At 34.3% G+C, this 19,424-nt stretch overlaps 1 pseudogene; it reads left to right on the forward strand.

Annotated features, from left to right (window-relative positions):
• The window catches only part of LOC114494842, an 87,022-nt pseudogene that overhangs the window by 49,452 nt on the left and 18,146 nt on the right, over nt 1-19,424 (forward strand).

Here is a 19,424-nt window from a genome sequence, read left to right on the forward strand (position 1 = left end):
ATTTCATGCAGCAACATTTTTACTGATACGTCCCCCAAAGCAAGGGAGACAAAGGAAAGAATAAACAAATGGGATCTCATCAAAATAAAAAGCTTCTGCACAGCTAAAGAAAACAGTATTAAAATAAAAAGAGATCCAAATGTATGGGAAAACATATTTGCCAATAATACCTCAGACAAGGGTTTAATCTCCAAATTATATAAAGAACTTATATGACTCCACTCTAAGAAGACAAGCAACCCAATTAAAAAATGGGCAAAGGACTTGAACAGACATTTCTCCAAGGAGGACATACAGAGAATCCAGAAACACATGAAAAGATGCTCAATATCGCTAGCTATCAGAGAGGTACAAATTAAAACCACAATGAGATACCACTTTACACCAGTCAGAATGGCCATCATAAACAAAGCAACAAATAAGTGTTGGAGAGGTTGTAGTGAAAAGGGGACCCTAGTACACTGTTGGTGGGATTGCAGACTGGTACAACCACTATAGAAAACAGTATGGAATTTTCTCAGAAAACTAAAAATGGATCTGTCTTTCGACCCAGCAATTCCACTGCTAGGATTATATCCTAAGAACCCTAAAACACCAATCCAAAAGAACCTATGCATCCCAATGTTCATAGCAGCACAATTTACGATAGCCAAGTGTTGGAAGCAACTTAGATGCCCATCAATAAATGAATGGATCAAAAGACTATGGTACATTCACACAATGGAATTCTATGCAGCAGAAAGAAAGAAGGAGCTCCTACCCTTTGCAACAGCATGGATGCAACTGGAAAGTATTATGCTAAGCGAAATAAGCCAGGCAGTGAAAGACAAATACCATATGACCTCACCTTTAACAGGAACCTAAACAACAAAACAAAGAAACAAGCAAAATATAAACGAAGACACTGAAATAAAGAACAGACTGACAGAGTTCAGAGGGGAGAGGAGAGGGAATTTCATGGGAAAAGGGGAAGGGTTTACAGGAACAAGTATAAAGGACACATGGATAAAAACTAGGGGTGGGTGGAAATTGGAGGGAGGAGGGGAGGGCTGGGTGGGTGGGTTGGGATGGGAGTAAAAGATAGAAAATTGTACTCCAACAACAATTTAAATAAAAATTTTTTAAAAAGGAAAAAAAGAAAAAAACATTGGGAGGCATGAAGTTTAAGTTGAACATCAACTGCATTTTTCATGATACAAAGTGATTATTCTTTCACATACTTTTTTTTTAATGTAGACATGCATGGCCTTTGCTCTCAATATTAGAACCATAATGAAGGAAAATTAAAGGAGGTATGCCACCAGCATTGTACTGAAAGAATACCTCATCATCTGCAAAATTGTCAGGTAAATTTTAACTCCAAAATTTTTGTTTTAGTGTTAGTGACTAGAAGCAGAATAAACAGTCTGATCTGCAGTTGGCTTGCTATGCTTATGGCATTAGAATATTTGAAAAATATTGTTGGGAAGCATAAAGTAAGAAAATTTAATATGGAAGTTATTGATGCAGTCTCAGGAGGAATAGGTTTTCAAACAATAGATGCATTTTATTGCTGGTTTTAATATTCACTACATTTTCAGCAGTCTTTCTGTATAAATATTAAAGATATCTTAAAGAGTAATTTATATGCAAATATATGGATATTAAATATCACATGATTGTAAAGCTATTAGATACTGTTTTTAAGCCTACAGGAAAAACTAATTTGTGCCTAATTCACATTTTTGATATTTCAGTAAGGGTTCAGCTTAATTTCACCTTTGCTTTATGAGAAAATAATTTGCTAAGCATATTTATCTTGTGAAGAAATTGCCCTGCTTATGTGACAAATTGTATACATATTCCTTGTAGCCTGGAAACATTTACATATGAATAATTGATATGCTAATTATAAATCATTCTTAGCTGTTAGTTAAATTAAGTTTTCTAAGTTTCACTTCTATAGAAACTGTCTAGTTCAAGGCTGAGTACAGCATGATAGCGGGTACTATAAAACAGCATTTCTATATAAGAAAAATCTTTTAAATTATTTGAATAGACCTATTCTTATTTTAGACGAAACAACTTAGAACATACTGTTTCCTTTATCAGACACTATTCCTAATTGGTAGTTTGTTCACATTCTGAAAAGCAAAATGTGAGTAGGTTGATACTAAGGTTGATGCTTCTTACAAATGAGTGGAAGATGACTCCTGGAACACCAGGGAATTTTTCTTATGCAATGTGGATAGAGTTTCATTGGTTCATATGAAAATAATCAGGTCATTGCACCAGACTGGATTCTGTTGGCACAAGGAAGGTGCTGGAGATGTGCACGTCTGACATTGTTCAACGGGATTCAGGGAAATCTGGCTGAATCTGTTACAGAAATTAATAGAGCAGAACACAAGTCCTCAAGGAGTCAAACAGCTAGTGGCAGTTATTGGGAATAATGGATAGAATGCATGCCCCAAAATGCTGGGAGAAAAACTGACTTTGTGGTTCAGATATTTCCCAGAGAAGCAGAGCAGATCACAGACCTGAGGCCTACACAAACTCTTCTGAGTACATGATTGCCACTTTCCCCAGCCCTTGCTTCCTCCCCCACTCTGATAGGCCTTAAAAGACTTCAAACAAATTGGAGGAAATACTGACAACCATCACCATGCTAGATCAGGCATGGGCCAGCATGTCATCTTAATGTGCACCTCACGTGATTATATGAGATCCATTTTATACAGTTATGATATCACAAATTCCTCAGATTTACACAATAGGAATGTGATTAATGTCTGTTATTTGTATTTTAGATGTAGGTCTTCTGATTGACTAATTAAACAGGCTTAATTAGTGAGGAGCATTTTAGCTTTGGGTTAGCACTCTTAGTAACAGAAAGGTAACTATTATTTGACCACTTGATTTAACATATATTTTTTGACCCCAAATGGTCCTTCTAATTTATGAAAGCAGTTCTCTTGAAAGATTGAACTATGATATAAATTGAATAAATATATAAATATTTATATATGTGATATATGTTACATATATTTGGTGTGCTTATACTGATATTTTACTATTGAGAGGCTATTCCAGTAGTGATTGTGTTGTATAGAGATTACAAAGACCAGGGTGTGGGATGGCTGCTTCTGGAAACCCAAGATGGTACCAAGGGAAAATGAGAAGTGCCAGTTTTTGAATGTGTGGCTCAGAACTGAAATTTAAAATCTCTATCAAATCTTTAAAAGGCTTCTTGTTTTGTTCAGGCACAACAGAGAAAACACTGAGTCTGATCATAAAGGTTACAAAGTTGCAGGGCCATTTAAATGTAGAACTTTTGTAGGTCTCTTGACTAACATGAAGCCATAGGGTGAAAAGGGAGTCACTTTGGTAAAAATAGGTAAGATGAAGAGATCGGAATCCCTAAATCACCCTAAACCTTCTTTCCTTAAAGAAGCAGCCATTCCATTCATGAGAGAATCAACATTACTTTCCATAAAATCTTCCACCTCAGGCACTTGCCCCAAGAATGCCTGATTCCCATAGGGACCTCTCATTGCCAGGGGCCCAAACAAGAGATTTTTATCCTATAGCAGCCTCAGTGGAGAAGTAAAAGACCTACTCTGGGAAAAGATGTCCTTCACCCAAAAGAGTGGCAGAAACTTGTTAATGTAAATATTACCAAGGTAAAGATGCCAAGGGCAAGAGAAGTACCCAGACCTTCCAGGAATTATTGGAGGTTGTCTCTTAACTGAATCCAATTCTTAGAGGCCCAAACTCCACTATGATTCCCTGGTCAGATTAAGTGGCTTTGGAAGGTAGTTTAAAAATGAGGATAGAGTCTGAGCCATCTGACAAGACATCTGGTAGAATAATGGCCACGTGTTGTGTTTCCTTCCTTGGTCCTAGAATATACACTTGGTAACTAGAAGAATCCCTAGATTTGTTCTTGTGCTGTGAGGATTAATGGTAAGCTTGTCAAGTGGAAGCCATTCAATCACACCTGTACCAAGATAGTAAATTCAGAGCAATACTTTTATCCCAAGAAACTGGCTGAAATCAATGCTATTATCCAATAGTACACAGAAAATTTGGTGGTGATGATTACTGTGGCATGCCCATTAACTTACCTTTTTAGCTAATATAATACAAAGCCAGACAGGCCTTTCAAAATAAATGGCTAAATATTATTACAAACTTAATCAGTTTTTACCAATCACAACTGTGGTAAAAAAAAAAAGCATTTTTAGTAGATATAATCAATATATCCCAATAATCCTATGTTGCTTTCTTTAGACTTCCTATCAAGAAAGATAATCACACTCAGAAACAGCTAAACAATTTACTGCCTTACCTCAGGACATGGCAGCTCCTCCGCTTTTGCTCATGCTGTAATGTAGAGGGACCTTGATTCTCTATTATTCCTCAGAATAGCACACTGGTATGTTATATTGATGATGTTATGCTGATTGGTCTGATAGCAGGATATGACACACTTTCTAGCTGCCTAACTTGGTAAGACACGCAATGCAAGAGGATATGAAATGAACCCTGTAAAAAAAGTTAAGGCACTTGATGTATCTGTACAGTTTGTAGGAAAGTGGGTATGTCCGGATTTTCCTTCTAAAGTGAAAGGCAATTTACACCATACCCTGTGAGGAAAGAAGCGCAATGTGTGTTTTGATTCTTAGGATAACTGAAGAAAACACATACCATTGGTGACTAATCTCTGACCCATTTACCAGCCAGTTTAGCACAAGGTTTGATGGAGAAAGGACTCATAGTGGGCCCAGACTGCAGCATAAGTTGCCCCTACCATTCAGGCCTTATGACAATCCCTACCACACCCAATGGCAATGGAAATACAAGTGGAAGAGATGCTACATGAAGCACCTGGCAAGACAGAGTGAATTAAAGGGTAGGAATGGGGATTAAGGACATGCCCTCTTCTGCACAGTTATCAGGTTGCCGCTGCAGCCTGGCGGAGACTGGCCTGGCCTGTAAGTGGTAAATTCAAACTATTTCTCATGGCCTGAGTGTTACGTGGTCGCTGAATGATGAAGCTGATATGAGCAGCAGCATCTCAAGCTTAAGTGAAAATATGTATGAAAGAATGAATGCATGTTACATTTTATCACTTTAAAAACATTTCATTCCCCTTTGACATTACTTTGTTCTGATTGATACATTTCTTTAATCAAAAGGAAATAAGGTGAAAGGAATTCATTAAGAATATTTAACTTTTTGAAGAGTATAGACACATTTTAAGTATCAATTCATATGGCACTGAAACAAAAAAAAATAGTCTAAGGGCTCCACCAAAGAGCAGATGGTGATGCAAAAAATAACTGCGGGTTCCTTCAAGTGTCTTTTGGTATGCACTCTCTTCCTTTCAGTAACAAATAATTGCACACATAGAATTTCCATATCTGGCATATTTATCCATTTATTCATTATTCAGAGGCAGAGAAAGAGAGCACACCTGAATAATAAACAGTGGATTTTAAATGTTTCTATGTCTTTGGATATATGGATTGATAAATGAAATGCTTAAAATTTCACTGATTCAGTCTCTTCATCTCTAAATAGGAATATAGCTTAAGTTAATAATTCTAAAAATATATTGATGTTACTCATAAATTTAATGACATCTGTCCAAAGATTTTTCTTAAAAGTTAAACAGAAGTTTAAGTGTATTGTCTTTATGATGATTAATTAGATTACTGATGCTTAACAAATATTAATAATATTTAAAACTATTTAATGGAATCCAATTTGATTTGGCAACCCACGTGTTCTGTCAACCATGAAAAAAAAAGATGTTCAATGATGCTAGGTTGGTTTGCTTTAGAGGTTTAACCAGTTTTATCTAGTCTTTTGAGTTTAAAAACATAAGAATTCTTAAAATTTTAGATATTCTCAGCTTGGTTTAAAAGAGCTAAAGACACTAAGCCTCATTTAATGAGGCTTAACTAAGTTTAATGAAGCTTGAAAATTTTAATAAAGTTTGTTTTAATGGAACATAAGACCTCCTTTCTATTAAGATTATGAAGATTTTTTTAATATCTGGAAAGTACCTTAATTCCTAGGGCAATTATGAATACAATGAAAATCTATTGATAAATCAAGATGACTTCTAAAGGATATGATACTCCATTATCCTTTTTGGACTGGAGGGAAAAAGCACATCGGGGAACTGTAATTGTGAGTATTCCAATAAAACAGCAGATAATATAATAGACTCTTAGAATTTTAAGAAGCCTTTTCTGCCATTTGATTTCATCATTTATTCAAGGCAGAATCTCTCTATACTCTATGCATGAAATGCTGTCATTTAGCTGTAACGTTGAACAACACCTGTGATAAGCTTACTACTACTGTACTCTACAAAGTATCACAACGGACTTTTGATCAACCTTTTATGGACAACTAACTATTTTACACTGAGATACAAAATGGTATTATGAAGCCAGACTGACTTTCATTTGAGTATTGACACCAGTAGTTACCAGTTGCTTTTATACACCTAACTAGTAATAAAACAGAGTACTTAAGAACATGTCATAATAGTGATAAATTGTAACAGTTGGAAATTACAGTCACACCATAGTACTCATTGGCTTTAGAACTCATCAAACCCTGTATTCAGGTTTTCAAGAGAAAAATATGTTTCAGCAATCTGTTTGCTTGGGATTCATCACACTTGCTGGAACCTGCATGAGTCACGATGCCACCCTCAAGAGAAAATGCTTCATTTCTCATCGTTTGCTTGGTACTGGTTGATTTCAGCACCCATCAGGCATTTTTCAGAATTAATTAACCAGGAGACCCAGGTATCAGTGTATCAACCACCCCACCATTCTTTTCACATTGTTTCTCTAAGTGCTGACTCTGACTAATATATAGCTTATAGATAAACAGCATATTTGCATGAGAATCCTAGGAGCTAACTTCAAAATGTACAGACTCCAACCTTCAGGCATCCTAGCTCTGAGAGATTTGCTGACCGTCAACAGTGGAGCCAAGATGACCAGAAGCCAGGATGACTAAACAAGGATGATGCACACCAGATGATCACTGTCCTTATCGGAATGAACTGTGCTCATCTGCAGGCAGAGAACATTTCAAACTCCTCCCTTGATCTCTTTTTTTGTTCCCTCCTTGTAAAAACCTCAGCCACCATGGGGATGGAGAATGAGCTTTGAGACATGAGTCCTCCATCTTCCAGGATGCTGGCACCTGAAAATAAACCACTTCCCTTTACATCAGCACCTGCCTCTCGAGTATTGGCTTCCATAGCTGCAGCCAGCCAGACCTGCATTTCAGTTACAATGTCTTCTAGACTTAAGACTGCCTGAGTTTACACTGAAGCACAAATGCTTATTAGCTGCAATGCCTTAGGAGTGTCATCTAAACCTCTCTGAGCTTTGATGACTCAAGAGAATTTAAATGTCTTCATGAAATTGTTGTGTGGCAGTGTGCACTGTTTAGTCAATTTGGATAAGGGTTATTTGGGAATTCTCTTTGCCATTCTCATACATTCTGGATATTAGAGAGTATTTCAAAATAAAAAGCAAAACAAACATCATAAAAATAAAATGCAGCTCTCCTGAACATCACAATTGTGTTTTGATTTTTGTCTTAGTCTATTCTGTAAATCTTATTTTTAATTGCAGTGTTTAATCTACTTAAATTTAATGTAATTATATGACTGATTTTGCTAATTTTCTTGATATGTGTTTTCTATTTTCTCCTCTGTTCTTTGTCTTTTGACCCTTTTTTCTGCCTATTTAGAATGAGTATTTTCAATTTTTTCCATTTCATTTTTCCCCCTTCATTGTTTATATGTGTACCTTTTTGTTTTAATGTTTTAGCATTTTCTCTAACAACTAAAATAGTATTCTTAATTTATCACAGTCTTTCTTGAATTGATATTAAACCAATTTATGTATAATATATGATGGTTACAAAAGTAGTCTTCCCTGTTACTCCCTTGTTATCCTTTTTTTCTAGTTATGATGCAATTTATCACTATGTGTGTTATAAACCTCACAACATGTTACTATTTGTACTTTAAACAGATGCTGTATTTTGAAAAAATTAGAAAAAAGTATTTTATATGTATTTATTTACCATATATAGTGATCTTCCATCCTCCCTGGCTCTACCATTCCAACTTGTATTATTTTTGTTTAGACTGAAGGATTTCCTCTAGCATTTCTTGTAGCACAGAACTGTTGGCCTCAAGTCCTATTGCTTTTGTTTACCTAAAAATGTCTCCATTTAACCTTTACTCTGAAACAATATTTATGCTTGATATATAAATCTAGGTTTATAGTTGCCTTTCTGCTTTTGTTTTTGGGGAAATCATTTTGTTTTTAGGGTTTTTCTATTTTTCAACCACTTTAAAGATGTCATTTTATAATTGTTGGCATGCTTTGTTTATAATGAGAAGTCAGCCACCAGATTTAACTTTCCTGGCCTTTCCTCAGTAAGTAGATTTCTTACAATTTTTTGGCAGACTTTCTTCTGTCTGGCTGAACCAGGCCCACCAGTTGCTCCAGGACTGTTCTGGGACTTACTGCTCACATATCAACCAATCCTCTCTGTAGAAATCACGTCATCAAAACTTTATTCCATCAATTGCTCTCCAATAATCCCACAGATAAGTATGGTTTTTCTATTTTTTTAGGTTCCCCTTTGTGCTAACACAGGAGTGAAAGCAATCAATATCTTTTTATATCCCAATCAAAAATGAAATCCCCTGTCACCTGGTTCTAATGATGTTGTACCTATAAAGTTTTTTTTGGATATCTTTGTTCTTATATTCGGTCCTTTATTGGTGCTACAGTTGGGTTGCTGAAAATGCTCTTTAAAATTTTTTTTCAGTTGCAGTTGACATTCAATATATTATTAGTTTTATGTGACAGGATAGTGGTAAGACACTTATAGACCTTATGAACTGATCCTCCTGATAAGCCTAGTATTTCCCTGATATCATACATAGTTACCACAACATTATTGACTTAGTCTTAGTCTCAAATCATTGATTTGAGTCCATATTTTCTATGCTGTACTTTACACAACCCTGTGACTAATCTGTAACTTCCAATTTGTACTTCTTAATCCCTTTACCTTTTTTATCCAGCACCCAAACTCTCCTCCCACATGGCAACCATCAGTTTGTTAGCTGTATCTATGAGTTTTTTTTCTGTTTTGTTTATTTATTTTGTTTTTTTAGATTCCACATATAAGTGAAATCATATGATATTTGTCTTTCTCTGACTTATTTCACTTAGCATAATACCCACTAGTCCATCCATGTTGTCACAAATGGTAAGATTTCTTTTTTTGTTTGTTTATTTTACTGATTTTACTATTACAGTTGTCCCATTTTTCTCCCTCCATCCCCTTCTGCTCTGCAGCCCTCCCCCCACATACCAGCATCTCCCCTTAGTTCATGTCCATGGGTTGTACATTGGCTTCTCCATTTCCTATACTATTTTTAACCTCTCTATTTTGTACCTACCAATTGTGCTTTGTAATCCCTGTACTTTTTCCCTTTTTCTTCCCCTTTCCCTTCCCTGCTAACAACATTCCATGTGATCTCCATTTCTGTGATTCTGTTCCTGTTATAGTTGTTTGCTTAGTTTTTTGTTTTATTGCTTTTTTTTTTTAGGTTCAGTTGTTGATAATTGTGACTTTGCTGTCAATTTACTGTTCATATTTTTTATCTTCTTTTTCTTAGATAAATTCCTTTAACATTTCCTATAATAAGGGCTTGGTCATGACAACTCCTTTAACTTGACCTTATCTGGGAAGCACTTTATCTGCCTTTCCATTCTAAAGGATAGCTTTGCTAGAAAGAGTAATCTTAGATGTAGGTTCTTGCCTTTCATGGCTTTGAATACTTCTTTCCAGCCCCTTCTTGCCTGCAAGATTTCTTTTGAGAAATCAGCTGATAGCTTTATGGGCACTCCTTTGTAGGTAATTCTCTCTTTTTCTCTTGTTGCTTTTAAGATGCTCTCCTTATCTTTAATCTTGGGTAATGTAATTATTGTGTGTCTTCATGTGTTCTTCCTTGGGTCCAATTTCTTTGAGGTTTTTTGAGCTTCCTGGACCTCCAAGTCTATTTCTTTCACCAGAATGGGGACGTTTTCCTTCATTATTTTTTCAAGTAAGTTTTCAATTTCTTGCTCTTCCTCTTCTCCTTCTGGCATCCCTATGATTCAGATGTTGAGTGCTTAAAGTTGTCCCAGAGGTTCCTAAGCCTCTCCTTATTTTTTTTGAGTTCTTGTGTCTTCACTGTGTTCTGGCTGAATGTTCATTTCTTCCTTCTGCTCCAAATCATTGATTTGAGTCCCAGTTTCCTTCCCTTCATTGTTGGTTCCGTGTATATATTTTTTTAATTTCACTTCGCATAGTCTTCACTTCTTCCTCTATTTTGCATCTATACTCAATCATTTGTGACCATGACAATTACCAGTGTTTTGAACTCTGCATCTGATAGGTTGGATATCTCCTCATTGCTTAGTTCTTTTTCTGGAGTTTTGATCTGTTCGTTCACTTGGGCCATATTTCTTTGTCATGGCATACCTGTTATGTCATAAGGGACAAAGTCTTAGGTATTCACCTGGGCAAGCAATCCACATTGTTTTATTGTGGTACTGTATGTGGCAGATGGGTTAGAGAGGGAACAATGCCAGTTTCTCAGCTCTCACCCCACTTTCAGTCATTTCCTCTGCTACCCACAAGTGAATTGGTCCCTCTGGTGCTGATTCCCAGGTGTGTGGGCTTGTCTACATTCTAGGACCCTGTGGGTCCCTCCAACAGCCTCTCCTGTGAGACTGGCAGTTTCTCCCACTGCTGCAACCCCCACTGGTCTTTACAGCCAGAGGTTTTGAGGTTTTTATTTCCTATTTGGAACCCTGGGTTGCACAGACTGTCTCGCTGCCCAGTTGTTCCTCCTGGTTTATATGCACACAAATGTGGAACCTCCCAGTCCTTCAGCCTCTGCCTTGCTACACATCTTCTCCACCCAGCTGCCTATCTCTGCCCCTCCTACCAGTCTGTGTGAATATTTCTTCTTTAACTCCTTGGTTGTAAGACTTCCATACAGTTTGATTTTCTGGCAGTTCTGGTTGGTTTTGTTTTAAAATTTGTTGTTGTCCTTCTTTTGGTTGTTCGAGGAAGCAAAGCATATATACTTATGCTTTCATCTTTCATAAATGCAAACATTTCATTATTTCTTTATCCATTCATCTATTGATGGACACTTAGGTTGCTTCCATATTTTAGCTATTGTAAATAAGGTTGCAATGGACATAGGGATGAAATTTTACTTGATTATGATGTATGATCTTTTTAATGTATTGTTGAATTTGGTTTGCTCATATCTTGTTAAGGATTCTTGCATTTATGTTCATCAGAGATATTGGCATGAAATATCTTTTTCATACCTTTATTTCAGTCTGTGTGTGTCTTCTGATCTGAAGCAGTTGTATTATAGACAATAGATGTATGGGTCTTGTTTTCTTCTCCATTTGAATTGCTGGAAATTTGTTATGTTACTTTTAAATCATATAATCTTGGCTTATAGTAAGCTTGCACTTAATCATTCTTATTTAGATAAAGTTAGTCTTCTGTAACAGAGATCAAGAAATCATATTTTGGCTGAATGTTATAGTGATCTTGGTGAAATAAAAAAAAATTAAAGAACAATCTTTCAGAAAAGTGTCCTTAGTAAAGAAGTTATTTTGCCTTCTAAATAACTTAAAAATAATTAATTTTAATAACACTTACATATACTTGCAAGGGTTAAACTCAGTCTACTTATCTTCAGTCTACTTATCTTCATAATCTTCAGTCTACTTATTTTTTATTAACAACAATGTAAACATTCACCAATATTCATTCTTCTAGTATATTGCCCAATATATATTATATCTAAAAAATTCCCAATAGTGGTGTTATATTCACACCTTCAATGTCTAGGGTTTTCAATGTTTTTCAATGTAATTATCTGAATAATTGTGTAATTATCTTAATAATCTAAGGAAGCAAATGTGTGTTCTCTCTGTTTCTGTGTCTCTCTTTCTCTCCTTCTCTTTATCTTATTTGATAATTTTATATAATGTGTTCCAAATTGGAACTTTTTTCTTATTCTTGTTCTAAATATAGTGTTAAAAGTATTCATCATTTCATAACATAATTTTTATGGTTCACAGCTGTTCACGCTATTCTTGGGAGATATTTTTATTTTATTGTGGTTATTTATATAATATTACCTACATCATTTATAAATGCACATTTAAAATCTGAGCACATCAAAAGCCTTGCACTGTAGTCCCAGATACTTCTCCTTTTCTTAGTTGAAATCTCTTAGATTTGAAACAACTAAATTTTATTTTTTAAATTTATTATTAATTTGAATGGCATTAACATTTGGAAATGACCATATAATCATATCTATCTTTTTTATGAAGTTTAAGGCATTTTTGATCAAGTTATTCATTTTTCTTAAAAAAATATATTCTTTTTCTTTTCTAGGAGAAAATCATTCTGGACTCCTGGGCCAAGATTCTGAAAATAACATTCTGTTCATTAGCTATTTAACTAATTAATTTATTTAATCTTCCAAAAGTCACACCTTTCTCCAGAAAAGAAATGGAAATATCATTAATTGTATCCCTTTTGTCCTTGATTATTATCTATGAAAATGTAAATTGTGGTAATTAGCTCTAACTCACAAAAGCTCTTTATTAACCACGATTTCCTGAGGCAAATGTAGTATCTCACTCAGACTTTGGCTAACTACACTAAAAATATTTCCCCCATCTGTACTTTTTTACTGCATTGGTATTCTACTCCAAGTTACCAAAATAAAATATTGTTATCAAAATATACATAAATTTTCTTATGTATATTTTATGTATATTATGTAATTTACTCACACTTTCAAAAGAGTCCCAAGAGATGACGGGTTTAGAACAGAGAAAGAACAAATGAAAGAAAGGTCAGAGAAAGCAGCCAACTAAGCATTTGACATGTGCTGTCCCAAGCTGAGAATCCTCAAGTCAGTACCCAGCTCTATGCCTGACTCTTTCATTTAATCCCTTGAGCAAAATTTTATTTCAAATAATTATTTTTTCTCCATAATTCCTTACTCTTGTGCTCTCTATATATTCCTAAAAACCTTGTCAGCCATAGAAGACTGACAGATGCAGAAGGTGCTTGCAGAATTACTTTTCCCATTTCATCATTTAGAATAAAACCAAAGCTGAAGGAAGGTAGGAGAGATTAGAATGGGAAAAATAATTTGTAGAGTTCCTGAAGTAGGAAATCAACAAGTCTTTATTATGAGAGCTACAGTGTTCTTTGGAAAAAAATCAACACCACTGTGCCTCAAAATGTGGAATCTTCATTGACCCCTTATTCTTGAACTACCCACTATCTGACAGTCTTCTTGAAAATTTTCTGAACTGAAATGAGGAACTGACTGATAGAGGAATAATGATTTCTTTAAAGGATTTTTTTTTCTTGGCCTATATGGCATTAAACTATCTCAACAAACATTGGATGGAAATTTTAATGTGCCTTTCTGTAGTTTTCTTAAGATTCTTGTGCTTGAATTTTGTTAAGTTTTGGATTTGAACAATTTGTTAAAATTGTCATCAAATTTGGAAAAATTTTGACCATTACTTCTTCAAATGTATTTCCAGTCCCCTTGTTTCTTTTGAGATTCAATTACACATGTTAGGCCACTTAAATTTTCCCACAGTTCTTAACTTTTTTGTCCGTATTTTTAAAGTAATTTCTTTTCTGATTTTCATTTTAGGTAGTTTATACTGTTCTTTTTATCAGAGAAATTTTTAGGTTTCATTTCTAGAAGTTTTTATAGGAACACTTTACATAGATTCAATATTACTTCTAAACTTGCTCAATTTTTTTTCTAGCTTTCTGAACATATGGAATATAGTTACAATAACTATAGTTTCTATAGTTATTTGCTTATTTATAATAAGCATATAGTTTCTCATATGCTTATTATAAATTCTATTGTGTTATTTATGAGTATGTTTTGTGTGTGTGTGTGTGTGTGTGTGTTCATTATGCATCAGTGTTTTCCCACTCTTTGGTATGCCTGGTAATTTTTGACTAGAAGCCAGATATTATGAATTTTACCCTTTTGGGTGCTCTATGTATTTGTATACCCTATATATTCTTGAGGGATTTGTTTTTCTGGAAAGTCTTAAAAACTCTTTGAATTTTTCAAAGCATACTTTTAAAATTTATTATCTGGAGCCAAAGCAGCCTTAATCTAGGGCTAATTTTCCCTCCTGTTGAAGCAACACCCCACCACCAAGGCATTTTTGGATTGTGGGAAGACCAGCTTTTCCAGGTCATGCACAAGCTGTCTGAATTGGTCCCTTTGTTCATATTAGATGGTTATTTGACTAGACTCATGTAATTTGTGCTAAGCTGAACACTTGAATGAGACCTTCAGAAAATCTCCAGAGTAATATGTCTGTGTAGCTCTTGTCTCTCCGGAACTCTTTGTGGCACATGGACACCTTGGCCTCCCCAGGCTCTAAGTTCCATCTTTCCAACTCAGAAGTTCACTAGGATCCCTGGGTTCCCCCCCCCCCCAGTGCAGCACCCTGCAAAGTCACAGGCAGTAAGTTAAGGCGATTATAAGATTTACCTCATTTTCCTTCCTCTCTTATAGCTTAGGGATCAGTTTTGTGTTACCTTATATTCATTAATTGGAAAAATATGCACACCCATTTATTGTTTTCATATGAAAGTATAAATTCTGTTACTCCACTCCATCCATGCTGGAAACCACAGTCCCCTGTGAGTTTGTATTTTGTTTTTAAACTATCCCATATTTACACTATATAATCACTTTAAAGTACAAAAAATACCTGTTGGATCATTTATATTTAAATCTCAGGAACAAGCAACTTGTGAGACTTTTGCAAAGAAATTAGACTTCATATTTTTTAAATGTAATAGTTTTCATAACCATTTTAAATTAATAATCCAAAAGTAAGAAAGCAATCCAGCAGTAATTTTTTTTTCTGAATGGCCTTTGCTACTTTCAACAGTTTTAGACTTTAGCACAGAATCTTTATTTTTTCAAATAGAATAAATTCCAGTGAAGTTTTAAAAAAAATATAGCACCAGTTAAAGCCTGGTCAGAGAGTTTTGGCTTAAATCTAATAAAAAATAACTAAAATTCACTTGCATACTTTCTCTTTGCATACATCATTTTAAGTTGTAATTCTTATGATTTATGTCTGAGGTTTTAAGTATTGGATAATGGCAAATTTATACATTTTTAAATGACATATACAAGGTCATACACAAACCAACATAGATACCATTATTTCAGTCTCCTAGAAAGCTAAATTTGAAGTCCATACTTTATATAGAGTAGGAAATAATATTGGGTGTTACAATAATGAATGGATGGGAAGATAATTCTGCCTTAGTGATAATTTAACTTAACTGCTTGTCAGGGCCACAGATCAATTCTTATGAGTAAAGTACTCTTTTAAATATTAGTAACAAAATGTATTTATATTATAAAAAGATAGAATAATACTTTTACTATACTTTTAATTTGTAAGCATATTTTTCAAGTAGAAATTATCTATTTTAAAAGATGAACTTAGCATCATAATGTTTGTTTATAAGACTGCATATTAATCAATTAATTTATATTCTAACAGCTCAACTCTCAGTCTCATTCCACTTGTTGTACAACAAAGGTCTTGAATTTTTTCCTATGCCTCTTTTTTCAAGGCAATAAATCTCAAACATAAATCAAATTAAGTTCTCTATGCTTTTCACATCCTATTTGCAAACTATTATCTTGTGGTGTTGTGTGCAAATAATACAACAGAAATAGAAAGAAAAATGTTAGCAGAGAACACCAATGAAATCAAATCTCCAAGACATAAAAACTAAAACCAATAAATCTACAATGAAGATATTAAAAATGGTCAGCAATCTTTGCTTTGTTAAACTCCATAACTTTCTTTCTTTCTTGATAGTGTTTGCATCATTCCAGAATGACAATTTCCTAAGACTCAGATTTCCATACCACCTGTGAATATCACAGACATAACATGGTCCCAGAGCACTCCAACAACAGTCTAAGCTCAGCAGTGGAATCTATTCTGACTCCCTAGATTTGAAGTAATGTTCACCTCCTCCTCTTTGCATGCAAATTCAAATACATAAAAAAATAATTGATTTGTCCAATATGTCTTTGGGTCAGATAACAAAGGTAAAGTGAAATGCAATTTACTTCCATTTTTGTGCATGTTATGATTTGTTCTATTTTTAAAAAGTCTTTGTAACTATGACATGAAAAATAAAATATAATTTAAGCAAATTCTGTGTTGTGGACAATTTGAATATAAACTTTTCTCAAATATAAGAAAATATAAAGTGAATGCAAGAATAGCATTTTCTTTCCATGAAATAGTTAATTGCTTACCTCGGTTGATTTAAGTTCTTGAGAAGAGAAAGAAATTCAACTTGTATCATGTATACCTCATTGCACATGGTTTGTAAATCTTTGTCTATAAGAGAGGGAGAAATCAGAATTTGAGAACTCTGAGTGACTGAAATGTGTACAGAGACTAACTCTGAGAATTGAAAGAACATGAACTATAAGAACTGAGGATGTTCAATGCCAGCAATGTATCCCCTTGTTGATTCTGTATTTTTGCACTGTTTCTTACTCATATTCCATATTTAAAAGGATACTTAAACACAAGTAACCCTCATACATCAAAAGTATTTGAAATATTTTGATGTTTTATACCTTATATTATTTTATAACTTATAAATTGCTATCATTTCAGTGGAATTTTTAAACCAATAAAAATGTTTGTATTATCACATAAAATTTCATCTAGAGCAAAGAATGAAGCTCTAACACCCATGCAAACCTTTTCACATAGTGAGCAAAGGCAACTTCAAATATTAAACTTAGTATCTTTTATTTTCAAAGGAAAGTTTTGAAAATATGGAAATTCAGTGGTTTTCCAATTATAGTCAGAGGTATATTTAAGATTAGGATGGAGATTTTCTAATGGCCAGTTTTAGTAATTAGTGTATATGGTATAACTAAAGTCTCTGTTCACTTCATTCTCACACTGTCTCCCTCCTATCTATGTCTTGGTCTTACATTCCACATCTTCCCTCAATGGAAATAAAAATAAATATTACTAATGTATATAATTATAATGAGATTGTACCAAATAATTCTTAAGGAATTCTTATCCTAAATAATACTTACAGCCTTAATGGACTTTACTAGAGTCAAATATCTGAGCTTAAAAATAACATTTCAATGAGAGGAGAGCCTGGTACTAAGGAACCCACTGTATGGCTTTCTTCTTCTACCAAACCACTCACCTGCACACTGTTGGAAGCATTTTCACAGCATGTTCCATGTTAAGCTTCTAATCACAGGCTTAGCCAAGATGCTTCGCACTGGCAATGGGAGAAAGGGGGGCATAGGCTTGATGGGATCTGCAGATACAATGAGGATAAAAAATAAATAAAGCCATTGCTTACAGTTATAACCTTGATATAATAACCAAATATAAATCAGATTTTGAGCAATACAGGATAATTATTATATATTCCTAAAATAATTCCAAAGTTTTATCACAAGCTGCAAGGAGAAGAAGATAGTACCTGGGCCAAGTAATCAAGGTATGAGAAATTATGTGTCTCAATCGATACATTATAATGTCAACAGATATAAATCTACTGGAAAAGTTAAGGCAGAGCTTACATCATCAAGACTACACAAAGGGAACATCATGGATGCCCAATTCGAGCAGACAAATGAGGGACAGCTTTCAAATGCATCTACAGCACCATCTTGCATCTACCACAAGAAGAAGACCATGCAATGTCATAGGCATGAATAAAATGGGGCTATGGAGTGAAAAATAAAGGCAAGAAAGCCAGGAAAATTGTTTGAGAGCTATCACAAACAGTGGTCCGAAGTGGAGTTATGTTGAAAGAGGACCTATTCCATATACAAGGCATAAAGTAGGTAATTGTCTTCTAAGCTTGATTTCAGAAGCATTGGAATGTCCTACCATATTAAAAAAAACTCTACTTTTTTACCTATTGACTGATTGTTGATTTAATATTCAATACCTCAAGCATTTGTCCTAAAGTTTTGACTCTCCATGGGAAAGAAATCTGCTGCCAATGCTTTTTACCTCAGGAAGGTGACATTAAGATTTATGGTGGAGCCCTGGCTGGCATAGCTCAGTGGATTGAGCTAAGGCTGCGAACCAAAGTGTCGCAGGTTCAATTCCCAGTCAGGGTATATGCCTGGGTTGCAGGCCATGACCCCCAGCAACTGCACATTGATGTTTGTCTCTCTCTCTCTTTCTCCCTCCCTTCCCTCTCTGAAAATAAATAAATAAAATCTTTAAAATACAAATTAAAAAAAAATTTTAAAAAGGCAGTTTCGTTTTAAAAAAAAAAGATTTATGGTGAATCTCCAATCTTCCTAAGTCTGGAATCTATATGATTAGTGAACCACTCTATGCTTTACATACTGGTAGTTTCAGTCTTTCTTCACATTATTTTTTATAATGTATACATGCTTCTATGTTTCTGAAAGTAGCAATGAATTAATAATTATGTATATTCATGTCTTCTTCATCCAATCTCCTCATTTTAAATCCCAAAGGAAACTATTATAACTTTTATTAATTCTTCATCCTCAAAACCTAGTATGGAATCTTACATATGCTAGGCATTCAGTATTGGTTGATCTAAACACTACTGAAGGTAATTTTATTTAAGAAAAATAGTGATTTTCAGCCATGTAAATCATGTACTATTAATTCTCCTTGTGGACATACAGTCTGAGAAATGCTTTATTTTTAAATTTAAATAAGCTATCCTGTCTAAGTTGTTTTAAATTCCACTGCCCTCACTGTAGAATTAGTTGGTGTTAAGAATCCAAATTATGTTTCTACTTCTGTCTGCCTTACTCTTTGTCCTTGGTGCCACAACTTCTATTTTCCTAGATCTAAATTCCAGATAATGCTATTGATTTTTGGTGTGTAATGTAGAGTGCTGCTCTTTGTCCTCTTTTAGTAGGGCATGCTATTTGAAATACTTTTATAGTAAAGTAATACTTTTGATGCAGTATTGAATATGCTACCATAAATCCTTTCTCCAATAATTTTGAGTAAACATATATTTTAAAATACATACATACAGACTCTCACCTATTCATCTTTCAGACCAATAGATTCTATTTGGCTGGAATTTGGGGAACAATTTGTACTAGTGAACTAGAGTAAAGCTAAATGTTTTATGTCCTTGTTCATATCAGCAAGGTGGTTGAAACAAATGAGCTCACAAATAAATGTGGTTTATGAAGGTGTCTA

This window comes from Phyllostomus discolor, chromosome 4 (assembly GCF_004126475.2).
Source record: "Phyllostomus discolor isolate MPI-MPIP mPhyDis1 chromosome 4, mPhyDis1.pri.v3, whole genome shotgun sequence".
NCBI classification, from domain to species: Eukaryota; Metazoa; Chordata; class Mammalia; order Chiroptera; family Phyllostomidae; genus Phyllostomus; species Phyllostomus discolor.